The following is a 12,595-nucleotide window of genomic DNA, read 5'->3' as shown; positions in this document are numbered from 1 at the left end:
AATTCATATTTAAAAAAATTTGCATATAATTGATTCTGGCTTAACAGTTTCAATACAATCCTCAGATGCTTAGCATGATCATCATTAGTTCTAGAACATATCAAAATATCATCAATAAAAATAATAACTGATTTACATACAGGATGAAGATTCGATTCATCAGGTCCATAAAAATTGTTGGAGCATTAGTTAAGCCAGAAGGCATAACTAAGATTTCAAATGGTCATACCTGGTCCCGAAAGTTGTCTTATCTGCGTCGTTGACTTTGATCTGATGATATTCCAATCTGAGATCAATTCGGAAAAATACAGTGCACCCTCTAACTTATCAAATAAATCATCAATCCTGAACAAATGATAATTGTTCTTGATTATTACATTGTTCAACTCTTTGTGATCAATGTATAACCGTATAGATCCATCATTCTTGACGAACAATACTGGAGCACTCCAAAGTAAGATACTTGGCCTGAAAAAATGCTTAACTATCAGTTATTGCAACTGACATTTCAATTCAGTAATTCCTTCAGAGCTATCATGTAAGGAGACTTATATATTACAAACATTCCTAATTACACATCAATATCAAATTCAACTTTTCATTCTGGCGGTAGTCCTGACAATTCTTCAGGAAATATGTTTGAAAATTTTGAAATCGCCGAAATGTTCTTCAATTATTGTGCATCTTTATTCAACACTTCTAATTTGGCCAAAAATATCAATTAACCACTTCGCAAATATTTCCCAACTTTTATCACACTAATCAGGAAAGATTGTGCATTTCAATCACAGAAAATATAAACGATTTTTTACTAAGCGATTTGAGTTTCACCCGCCTTCTCGAGCATTCAGTTGTAGCAAAATTGATTCACCAACCAATCCATTCCCAAAATAACATCAAAAGTCTGAATTGATATGATAATCAACTCTTCAACTATTATTTTGAAATCGTCGGAATGTTCTTCAATTATTGTACATCTTTATTCAACACTTCTGATTTGGCCAAAAAAATCAATTAATCACTTCGCAAATATTTCCCAACTTTTATCACACTAATCAGGAAAGATTGTGCATTTCAATCACAGAAAATATAAAACGATTTTTTACTAAGCGATTTGAGTTTCACCCGCCTTCTCGAGCATTCAATTGTAGCAAAATTCATTCATCAACCAATCCACCCCCAAAATAACATCAAAAGTCTGAATTAGTATGATAATCAATTCTGTTGACAACTTTTTATCATGAACATAAACATGCACTACAAATTTTCTATTGACATAAAACCCACTTTCAATAGCATAATAACAAAGAGCGGGGAAAATTGTAAAAAATCAACATGTAAACTGACAGCAAACTTATCAGTCATCATAAATAAACAAATGTGATGCGGCTGAATCGAATAGAATAGTATCAGGTTGATCTAAAATAAAAAACGTACTTGTAACCACTTCTTCAAATTCTTTGGCTTCTTAAAGTGTGATTGCAAAAACTCGCGCTTTTACTTGTTGCTCGGTTATATATTCTGAATTTTCACACTTGTGTTTGCACTGAAGGCTTTCTCAAAAACTGAGTACCACTGAACTGCCTGCCTTCAAAAAATTTTTTGAGTTGTCCCTGTCTTTGAATTGTTAATGGTTTGTTGTCTCTCTTCTTTTCCTTAGACAGTTCATTTGAATATGTCCTAACTAACCACATTTGTAACATTTTCATGAACTAATCAAACATTGCCCAAATGTATTTTTCTGTTTTTCCACATGATGTTATTTATGCTCGCCTTATGATTTAATTTGCTTGTATAGGAAGTGTTCCCCCTTGCCAAAATCCTTTCACTTGCTTGTTTAAAGTTGTCACTGCTGACTGGAGAAGTTCAGCTCCTTTTCAATTTTTCTGGTTCTTTCGACTAGCACTGAAAAATCGCTGATTTCAAATGGCGACAAAGCCAGCCTCAACTGATCACTGACGCCATGCAGAAATCTGTGACTTATTTCCTTCTGGGTACTTATATGATGAGGTGCATATCTGAAAAGAGAAATGAATTTGACCTCATATCGCATAACTGTCTCGAACCCTGAGTTAGATTGAAATTTTTTTTCTTGCAGAGCTAATCTGTTTGAACACAGAATAAATCAATCTTTGAAAACTTTAATAAATTCTTTTCACTAAATCTGCGAAAGAGGTGTCAGTTGAAACTTTTCTTAATGTTGAATATGCCACCATCTCTCTGTTTCGCCTCCTAGCATGGATGTAGCTAACCCTATTCTCTTTTCTGGACAAATCATACAAATCAAAATTTTTCGAATCTTCAACAACTATACGGTCACTGACACACTTGAATGCAGGTGGCTTGAAAGAATGAAATATCCTCAAATATTGATCTAACTTCTACCCCAATTTTATGTCTAGGCCCTGTACTGGTGAAAAATATTTAGATAGCAGTCATTTTATCGATCACTTGTGATATCAATATCACTATAGCTTGTAACTCAATAGACGGACAATTCGGTGAGACTAAATTCTCACAAACACTAGTCCTGACCTATAGAATCAGAATCAAACAAGTGATAAACTAATCTAACTAAATTGACGTAACATGCAAAATACATTGCATTTCATAATTAATACCTGGAAGCATGGAATTATATCATCTGAAACATGAAAACTACATAGAGCTGCTAATCTAATATAATAAAAGTACGTACCCAAAACATAAGTACAAGCTCTCAAAAATATTGTGCAAAAGATGTATAAAGTCACACCTGGCTACTCGCCACGGTGCCTATTGCCCCTACCTAAAAAGCAACAACATAGAGTGAGCAACAACGAGCTCGAAGAAATAATCAAGGTTAGCACAATATTTTATACATTAAAAAAAGCAACGTGCATGCTCGTATGAAATTGTCCACGTATACACACAAGTCATAATATGTTAACATAGTAGAGAACACGAAAAGAATGCAGCTAGTATAAAAACCAAGATTGCAGTTTAAACATCTATGTCATAAGCATGAAATAATAAATATAATAAAAAATATGTTCATAGACATGTTCACGAGCTATTTATCGTGCATAATCATAATAATATCATTTTAGTAATGTCATTTCATAATAATGTCACTTATAAATTTATGAAGTTCAATTATTTTCACATCTTTTCATCATGGGTCCTTACCCTATCCCAAAGATCATATAAACTATCGATAAATATTGGGTTTCCCCCAACATAGCAGTTATCAATAGCCTCCTAATACTCACGGTTCTCTAACATTTTGTCACTGCCTAATCTCAACGGTTCCAAGAGTTTAGCCCAGTTATAAATATCAAGAGTTGGGAATAATATATCCCTGAATAGTATATTTACAAACACCATGTAATAGTCTACACATAGCATTTCTTGTGATAATTCCTAAAGCATTATACTTGTAACATACATTCATAGACATTTCATACATCACACACACTCGCATGAGTCATAGCAAATGAATACCTGCAGACATTTATTTCATAATCATAGTCAAACGTACCATAACATAGTAGTATAATATGTATTGTAATAGAAATCAACTGAAATCCATACATTTCAAGCAGGTAATTATCTATAATATGAAGGAAGTCTAAATGTAACAGTCTCGAATACATAATCACTTAAAACCTATAGAAGGTTTGGACAATTAGCCAGTTGGGCAAGGCATAATGGGGACACTTCCTAAGTAACTTTTTAAGTCCCTCACAGGTCTCATAAATGGTATCCCCCTCGAATTTTGAGAATGATGTGATGTCATTTATAAGTTTGACAGCCTTGGAAGAAGGAAAATACTTGGCTAAGAATTTTTTAGTTAAATCATTCAAAGTGCTGATAGATCCTGAAACTAAAGAGTTCAACCACACTTTGGCTTTATCCCTAAGGGAAAAGGGAAAAAGTCTTAGTCTAACAAGGTCATTTGGGACATCATTATACTTGAATGTGACACACAATTCTTGGAATTTTGTTAAGTGCAAATTTGGTTCTTCCGTGGGTCCCCCTCCCCCCTAAAAAAATACTAGTTTTGTTGAATCATTTGAATCATGACAGGTCTTAGTTCAAAGGTATTGGCTTTTACTGCAGTGTAATTGATACTCATGTAAATCTCCTCAGCAGTGGGGTTGGTAAAATCCCTAAGAGGGCTCATGGTTGGGTCCAAATGGTGAGTCGTTCCTACAGATGTTTCAGGTTCAATGAGCGCTTTCCTACAACATCTAAAAGTCTGCTCAATTTTAGGGTCAATAAGAGTTAAGTCAGTAAGTGCACCTCTACACGTACACTAGAAGAAAAGTGAATGTGAAACTCAAGCCACGACTTGAAGATAGAGGGAAAGGCTCTCTGATACCAAATGATACCGGAGTTAACCCAAGCACGACTCAAACGACACATATTTTATTGTTGATTTCAAAATAGTATAAGGATGACACAAAAACAACAATGCGGTGCAAATAACAATAGATAACAAGACGAATGTCGAAATAAAAAGCAAATATAAATAATAACAGACAAAAAAAGCCCATTCTATCGAGAAGACATACTCAGGCGGGCGGGCGACTTACTGGTGGCGGTAGGAAGAGTCGATGGTGACTGAGGAGCTACAGGGAGGTGATCGACCCACTAGGGTGTGCTCGAGAAGGGGGGACAACAACCACAGGATGGTCGATGGGAGCTGCAAGCGACTGGACGAACAACAGATAGGTCGAGCGGTTGGTCTGTGTAGAGAACGAGCGCGGGTGGGATTTGTGAGGGGTTGGGGCGCTGGCAGAATCTACAAGTGATTGAGGTGAGTAGGGAAGGAAACAAGCTGCCTATCTATGCATGGGAGGGCCGTCGGCGGGACGTGCGACATTCAAAGAGGAGCATGCCAGGTCGACTCACCCGGGGCCGCACTATGAGTTGAGACTACAACTAAAATAAAGTAAGTGACTGATCGCAAATAAACGCCACCTTAGACGAGGAACAGCCGAAGCACCACTAGTCGTCGGATATAGCCCTCGAAGAGGGAACACCTTAGAGGCACACCTGAAATCAGAGATGGATCAAAAACAGGTTAGCATTCAACACAACAATTATAAATAAAATAGTGCAAAGATTAAAGAAGGATGGAAAGGAAAACACAGGATTTTGAAATGCAACCCCAGTAGGAAGGGAAGAATTAGGAAGGGGAGAATTTAGAGCAATAGATGAAGAAGAGGCAGAACTGGTTCTGGTCGATCTGGTCCAGCAAGAAGGCCGGACCGGTCATTTGCTTCCACCGATTCGAACCCTAGAGCCCAGCGTCGATTGAAACATCCATAAAACAACCACACAACACATTTTCATCAACTCATAAGCCAAAGGAAGCTGACAGCTGACTAGTTGCACCATCCTCATTAGTATTACATGTGGAAATCTTTAATTACTTTTGTATCACATGTGAATAGAAAACACAAAGATGAGAAATCATTGTTGATAGATGAATTTTTGTTGCTATCATCATAAAAAAATTGATATCACGGACTTTACTCCACTAATGCGTTGCATTACATACAACTTCAATCTATATTAGTTCTTATCTGTCTTCGTAACTTTGTTTATAAGATCTACAAAACCTTCAAGAGAAATACTTCTAGAAATATTAATCCTCCAAACCTTATTTTAGTAAATGTCAAACTGACTTCGCTATCTTCTTTCTATACTATATACAGCACATGAAATTTAATATTTAATTCACCTTTAGAAAAAAAAATTTTTGCTCCAAATATAAGTCACCTTTAGAAAAAAAATTGCTCCAAATATAAGCACAAGACCACTGCCTGTTGCAACATGCATGGTTCAAACATTGTTTCAAACCTTACCTGAACATGATTCGAACATGTGCTCTATATACAGCACATGAAATTTAATATTTAATTCACCTTTAGAAAAAAAAATTGCTCCAAATATAAGTCACCTTTAGAAAAAAAATTGCTCCAAATATAAGCACAAGACCACTGCCTGTTGCAACATGCATGGTTCAAACATTGTTTCGAACCTTACCTGAACAATGTTTGGACATGATTCAAACAAGCGCTCTAACATTGTTCATAAGTTCGAAAAAAGTTCAAACCATGTACAAATAATGTACAAGCATGGTTTAAACATGTTTTCAACCCAAGTTTGAACATCTTAATACAATATTCGATCAAGATTCAAATATGATACAACATCATTCAAACTATATGGTTTGAACAAGGTTTGAAAAGGTGTTGGGTTTCCATAAAAATCTCCGCAATTCAATATAAAACATATGAATCATTCAAACACTACATAATACTTGGATCATAATGAAAAATCATCACTAAATATTAAAAGAAAAAACTGACCCATTACATACATGCATACATGAAGATACATATTGACATACATCCATGCACATACACACGCATGCACACCCATACATAGCGCGCCCATATATATATATATATATATATATATATATATATATATATATGCGCATATATGCGTGCGCTATGTATGAGTGTGCATGCGTGTGTATAGGCTACAAACCTCATATATATACAGACACACATCCACACACACACGTACACACATATATACATACACACATATACACAAATACACACCTACATACATGCACACACATATATGCATACATGCATACACATATATATAGACACATACATATAGGCACACATATATACATAATACACAAACATAATATACATAAACAAGCAGACATACACAAACACAGTATCATAGACAGACACAGACAAACATACACATACACGCACATACACACACATGTATGTATTTTGAGACTACTTAAAGCGCAATGGGATTAGTAATTGGGGAAGGTAATGAGACAAATTCATGTGCTAAACAAGGAAATGCATATTGCACAAAATCATGTGCAAACAAAAGAAGAGCCATGATTGCTCCTAATGGCTGCAATAGGAAGCGAGGAGTGAACAATGAACAAGGCATACGAGGAAATTAATGATAATACTTTTTTTTTATTTTGAATTTATTATAATCAATATTTCTTTCGAGATTGAAATAATAAAAAAATCAAATTTTCCAAGTACTTAGTTTTTGTTATATCGTATCCGAGGATGCACCGATACGGACAAGGGGATACAGAAATGAAATACGCCTATTTTTTATAATATAGGATATGGACACGTCTTTGACACAACATTATAATATTAATATTATATATATTATAAATTTTTAAAAAATACATACAAACCACATAAATTAAATAAATATGAAATAAATAAATAAATAAAATCTTAACATTATATGAATAAAAAAATATAAATAATTATTATGTTATTCATAAATCAACATAATAAGTAGAGAAAAAATTAAAAAAATTAAAAAATATTAAGTACATTAAAAATAATAAGTAATCAAAATTTAACAAAAAGAAAGAAATATGATCAATATTTTTTTTTAGAATTTTGCATATAAAAAATAAACATAAATTATTTGACACAATATAAATCATCAGAATCTAACATTTTATTATACATGTTTGTCAACATGTGTCAAATGCTTGCCGCACGTTTCTGTGTCCAACACATGTTGGGTATTACACGGATAACAATTATTTTTTAAAATATTAACCTTGAAAATTTTTATTGTGAAAACCGCAAAATTACTAAACATTATAAAGTTCCTATTTGCTAAAAGTGAATTCACATCCTCTACTCGTTTTATGATAATTTAATCTGATATTTGAAGGCCTGTTTAGGCATTCTTTTAAGGTAAAATATCGTCACATTCATTACGAGAAAAGTGTCAAAATGGTTCAACAACTATTTAAAGGGTCCCAAACTTTTAAAAATTGTCAAATTAGTCCCCAACTATTTTAAGAGGGGTTGCAGCAGTCACACCGTTAAAACAATGGCTTTTTACCTACATAGCACTCCATACATGAAAATTTACATATTCCATGCTCTAAACATAACATTTACATATTCCACATCAAAAATATATCATAACTTACCGGAATAACATCCTGCTACCTCCATCTCCTCCCCGTCTAAAATTTGTAGTTTGAGAGGGCAAAGGCATCAACGGGATTAGAGCTCACAACCGTCGATAAGCCTTTCCAGGCCGCCACTCCACACGACACCCAGTAGACCCATCGCAAAATGTGATAGGTCAAATTGGATTCAAAACTTTGTGAAAATAGTGTTAAAGGGCCAAAGAACGGGCCACTTATCGAAACACGACATCATATGCCAACATCGCTAGCAAATTTAAGGCATTCTTCTTCATCATTTGATTTATTGCCCTTAGCTGAAAGCGGTGACATATGGCATCTCACTGTTTGTTAGTTTGACAGAGAGAAAGAAGAACTTGGTCCTCTTTTTGATATTCGTTGCTCTGGTGTTTATTCTTTGATTTCTTCCTGCAGAAGCCCTTAGAGGTACTAACTCTAAGAAGCAGTGTGTAACTTCTTCTCCTTTGTAACTTTGACATCTATTAGTATTTCATTTCATGCCATTTGAATCATTTGGCATCTGTATGTGTGCAGCAGTATTACATTTTGGCTCCAGGAACTTACAAAGGTGGTCGGAAAGGTCGAAAAGGTCTGCGGTAAAATGGGAGAGGGATGTGGCTGGTAGACTGAGGTGGAGAACATGAGGAAATGAGTTGTGGTGGGTCTGTTGGGCATCTCCCGTCAATGCCTCTGCCCTCTCAAAATGCGGATATTAGACGGAGGAGTAGACTGAGGTAACCGGAGGCTATTCCCGTAAGGTATGATATATATTAGATGTGGAGTAGGTAAATTTTATGTTTAGAGTGTGAAATATGTAAATATTCATGTTTTGAGTGCTATGTAGATAAAAAGCCTATAAAAAAAATCTAAGATTAAAATGAGCGGAGGAGCTACAGGTTAGAGGGGTATTTTGGAGTTTTAATATTTTGTTAGTTGATTGTTTACATGCATACCACCGACCAAAGAGTCTAAGGCTTTCGCATGAACAAGGGGGATGTCATGGCTTGCGAGACAAGGTGTGCACAACTCATTGTATCTTCATTCGGGCATGCAAATTGTTTATGCATATTTTTAAATAACTAGCTGACACTAATATGAAATAAAAATGTCTTTAGTTTCGTAATTAATATATTGTTACTTAAAAGTTGTTATAATTATAAAAATTATTATTAAAATTACGTTAATGTTCTTTGAGAAGTGGAGGTAACAATCATTAATGATCTTGATTATTTGATACTTTTTAAATAATCATAATTAAATAAATCTCATCGTGTTGGTTGTGTTTTAAAAAAAATAATTATTTGATACATATCTAACACCTATATTCTTGGATTTTGACCTCCTAAAAAAGCTTAATTCCAAAATACCCCCATTTTTAACACCCTAAATCCCAATTTCAATTTTATTTAACTATGAGACAACTTCAAGCCCTCTTAAAATAATTGGGGACTAATTTGACATTTTTTAAAAGTCAGGGACTAAAACAACCCCCTTTAAATAATCGAGGGGCCATTGTGACACTTTTCTCCGTTCATTAAAAACTGCACGCAAAGAGCAATGCATTCATCCTATTAAACAAAAATGCAATGTCAATCATATTCATCAAAACTTTATTTCTTTGATAAAAAATTCAATTTGAAGTTAATATTAAAAAATAATAATTTTAGTAAATGCTCAAGAATATTTTAATCAAACTTTATCTACATTTCCTAGAAAGTATTATTCACAAATCATCAAACCTAACACCCCGCAACAAAATTAGTTGACAAATAAATAACTTAGCCCACTAAAATTATAACAAATCTTCACACAAATTCTTGATGTAAGAACAATACAAGGTAATTTAGAGAAACTAAAACCTCTAATGATTGGACTACCTTAAAGACATGGCAGTAACATCATGCTTGAAAAAACATTGAAAAACAATAGTATGGGTAAAATAAAATTAGCATACCAAGTACAACGAGTAAACCAGTATCACCTTTAAAAATGTAAATTGAGACCACCAAACGAACCCAACTTTAATACAAATATAACATACACATCCAGAACAATCCAAAGTAATGACAATTATCAACAACACAACTAGCATGTTACAAGAAATAAAATATTAGGAATAAAAGAATATGATACAAACAATAGAGAGAAGCATGGAAATTATAATAATAATACTGAACACCTCTTTCAATCGTGCATTTTGAAGTCCTAAATCTTCAAACGTTATTAAATTTACAAACAATGTCATCCAAGGCAATCCATTCTTAAACCTTCAAATATGCACGACTTGCCGCTACTTCTAATAACCTTATACCGCTATTAAAAAAATAAAATAGAAAAATCACCAATATAACACTAATAAAAAAAAGTTACGTTTAGGATCTATTTTGTAGTAGAATTTACATAATATTAAGGCAAGATTTTGCATAAATCCTGCCAAAAGGTCAAAAAGACCACTTTAAATACTATGTAGTCTTAAATCCATTTCTCCCACTTTTTGACTTGAATCCCATATTTAGCAGATCCTTGCAAGGACATAATTTAGTAAATCTGCAAGTCTCACGAACTCCACTCCTTCATACACCATTACTCCCGTTGATGCCCTCTCCAACAAATTCCCATCACGGCTCGTGGCTTCTTTACGATCAAGGGTTAACAATCATCAAAGAAAATATATTTATTAAAAACATAAATTCATATTGTTAATTAATATTACTTAACTAAAAATTATTAATTAAATAAGTCAATGTTATTTATCATTTAATTTAAATAGAATTTTAATATTTTTAAGTTTTATAAACTACAATTTGATGATTAGCTAGGACATTAAACTCAAAAAAGTTATAATTTAATTCATAATTTATAATTGGTAATAGCTTTTCTTAATAAATATCATAAAAATACAACCAAACAAGTTTTAATGTGTGTGTGACTTGAGCAATTAATTTAACCATATTAATTAATGTCAGTTATCAAAATATTTTATCTTGTTTTAATTAATTTTTATTTAATATACTAAATACTTTTTAGTTTAGTGAATTACTAATCAATCATTGGCTTCGATATTAGGTAAATACGAATTCATTGGCCTAATTAAGATTGATATAAGTCAATATAATATGATACCTCAATCATATAAATCCTTACATTCAAATATAAGTTGTCAAACAGTTCACATGGATTTAACTAAATTTAACAGGAATCAGGCAGATTTAACACCTATCACACCAAATAATTATTAGCATTTAACCCATTTAAGATTTAGTAAATAAAGATTTACAACATTTACTAGATCTGGCTTGAGTAAGATCCTAATTGCAGCCAACCAATCCCATTAAGAGATCAAACAGAAAAACAAATGCATGCCCTGTCACAGACTTTTGTCAACACTCCGAACCGCATATGAAGCACACATGCAGCAAGAAAGCCCGCTTCGATTGAACCAACTGCTCAGTTGCCCTAACCCGAACCAACCCCAACAATGAAATAAAGACATATACCTCAGCAGGCTCACATTAACCAAAATCATCCCAATCAAAATCAGCACCCAATTAACAGAGCAGATCAAGTATATTAAAATAAAGGACTACCGATCCGACCAAAACTTACCAGAAAATACTGCCCGCTAATCCTCGATCGAAAAAATATATAGATTCAGAAAAGAGAATCGAAACCGAGCTAGGAAAAGCGACGTAGTTGAAAGAGAGAAGCTCGCGGCATACCTCCAGTGATTCGAAACTGGGTACTTCAGTGAATCGCCACCTTCCTCGTGTCAGGCACAGTCGCGGAGCAAACCCCAAACCCTCGATGACGAGTAGTGTGGCGGAGATCGTCAGCAGGGAAGCAACCGGGGCCCAAGAAAAACGATGGGGCCCACAGACTTCATCATCGGACGGCATATACGCTTCCAAGCCGGACTAAGAAGATCATCACTGTTAATTTGTGGAGATATTTTCGCTTAAACAAACTATTTCTTTGAATTTTATTTATGAGACGTATAATTTATGATAAATATCACCTTAATATTTAATATTATATCAAAAATATCATTATTATTGGCTTATTGAAAGTTAGATACATATTTTTATGAATAATTTATAACATTAGATACATATTTTTGAAAATAATTTATAACTTCAAAATGTTATGAATGCATAGATTAAAGTTTAGGCATTAGATATATAAATATAAATGATTTTTTCATGAACTTACATTTCAAGAATGTAATTCTTATAATTAAATTGAATGGTGTCATTTTATTTGAAAGTTATGTAAGATTTTTTAAGGCTATGCCACATATTTTTTTGTCTTTCCAAATTTTTTAATGCAAAGATACACGACGCCTTCAATTGTTATATTATCATTATTTTTATGCGTGCTAATTTTTATACCATGTAGAAACGTTAAATTATTATGCGTGAATTTTATGGCACGGAGCAATCATATTTGATGAATTTTCAACATTATAAGACATATAATGTATGTTTTTTCATGATTATATATATATATATATATATATATATATATAATAACCAGAGGTTATCATATTAGTCTACGATCACATATAATGTGTCTAACAATTAAAGT

The 12,595-nt window shown here is 33.3% G+C and overlaps 1 protein-coding gene across 7 annotated transcripts in view; it reads right to left on the bottom strand.

The window, feature by feature from the left end:
- The window catches only part of LOC110022653 (inactive poly [ADP-ribose] polymerase RCD1-like), a 58,459-nt gene extending 46,596 nt beyond the window's left edge, over positions 1-11,863 (bottom strand). For 2 of the 7 annotated variants that reach the window (XM_020721702.1, XM_020721708.1), the window contains exon 1: positions 11,731-11,862. The gene's annotated coding sequence lies outside the window, so the exon portion shown is untranslated. Of the gene's footprint in view, positions 1-2,698; positions 2,789-4,965; positions 5,041-11,730 lie in introns of all 7 variants that reach the window. The other 5 variants (XM_020721703.1, XM_020721705.1, XM_020721706.1 and 2 more) reach the window with 5 other exon arrangements.
- Positions 11,864-12,595: the final 732 nt, after the last annotated feature.

Source organism: Phalaenopsis equestris, unplaced genomic scaffold (assembly GCF_001263595.1).
Source record: "Phalaenopsis equestris unplaced genomic scaffold, ASM126359v1 Scaffold000202, whole genome shotgun sequence".
Lineage (NCBI taxonomy): Eukaryota > Viridiplantae > Streptophyta > Magnoliopsida > Asparagales > Orchidaceae > Phalaenopsis > Phalaenopsis equestris.
Note: the sequence above shows the minus strand (reverse complement) of the source record. Positions and strands in the feature narration are given on the sequence as shown.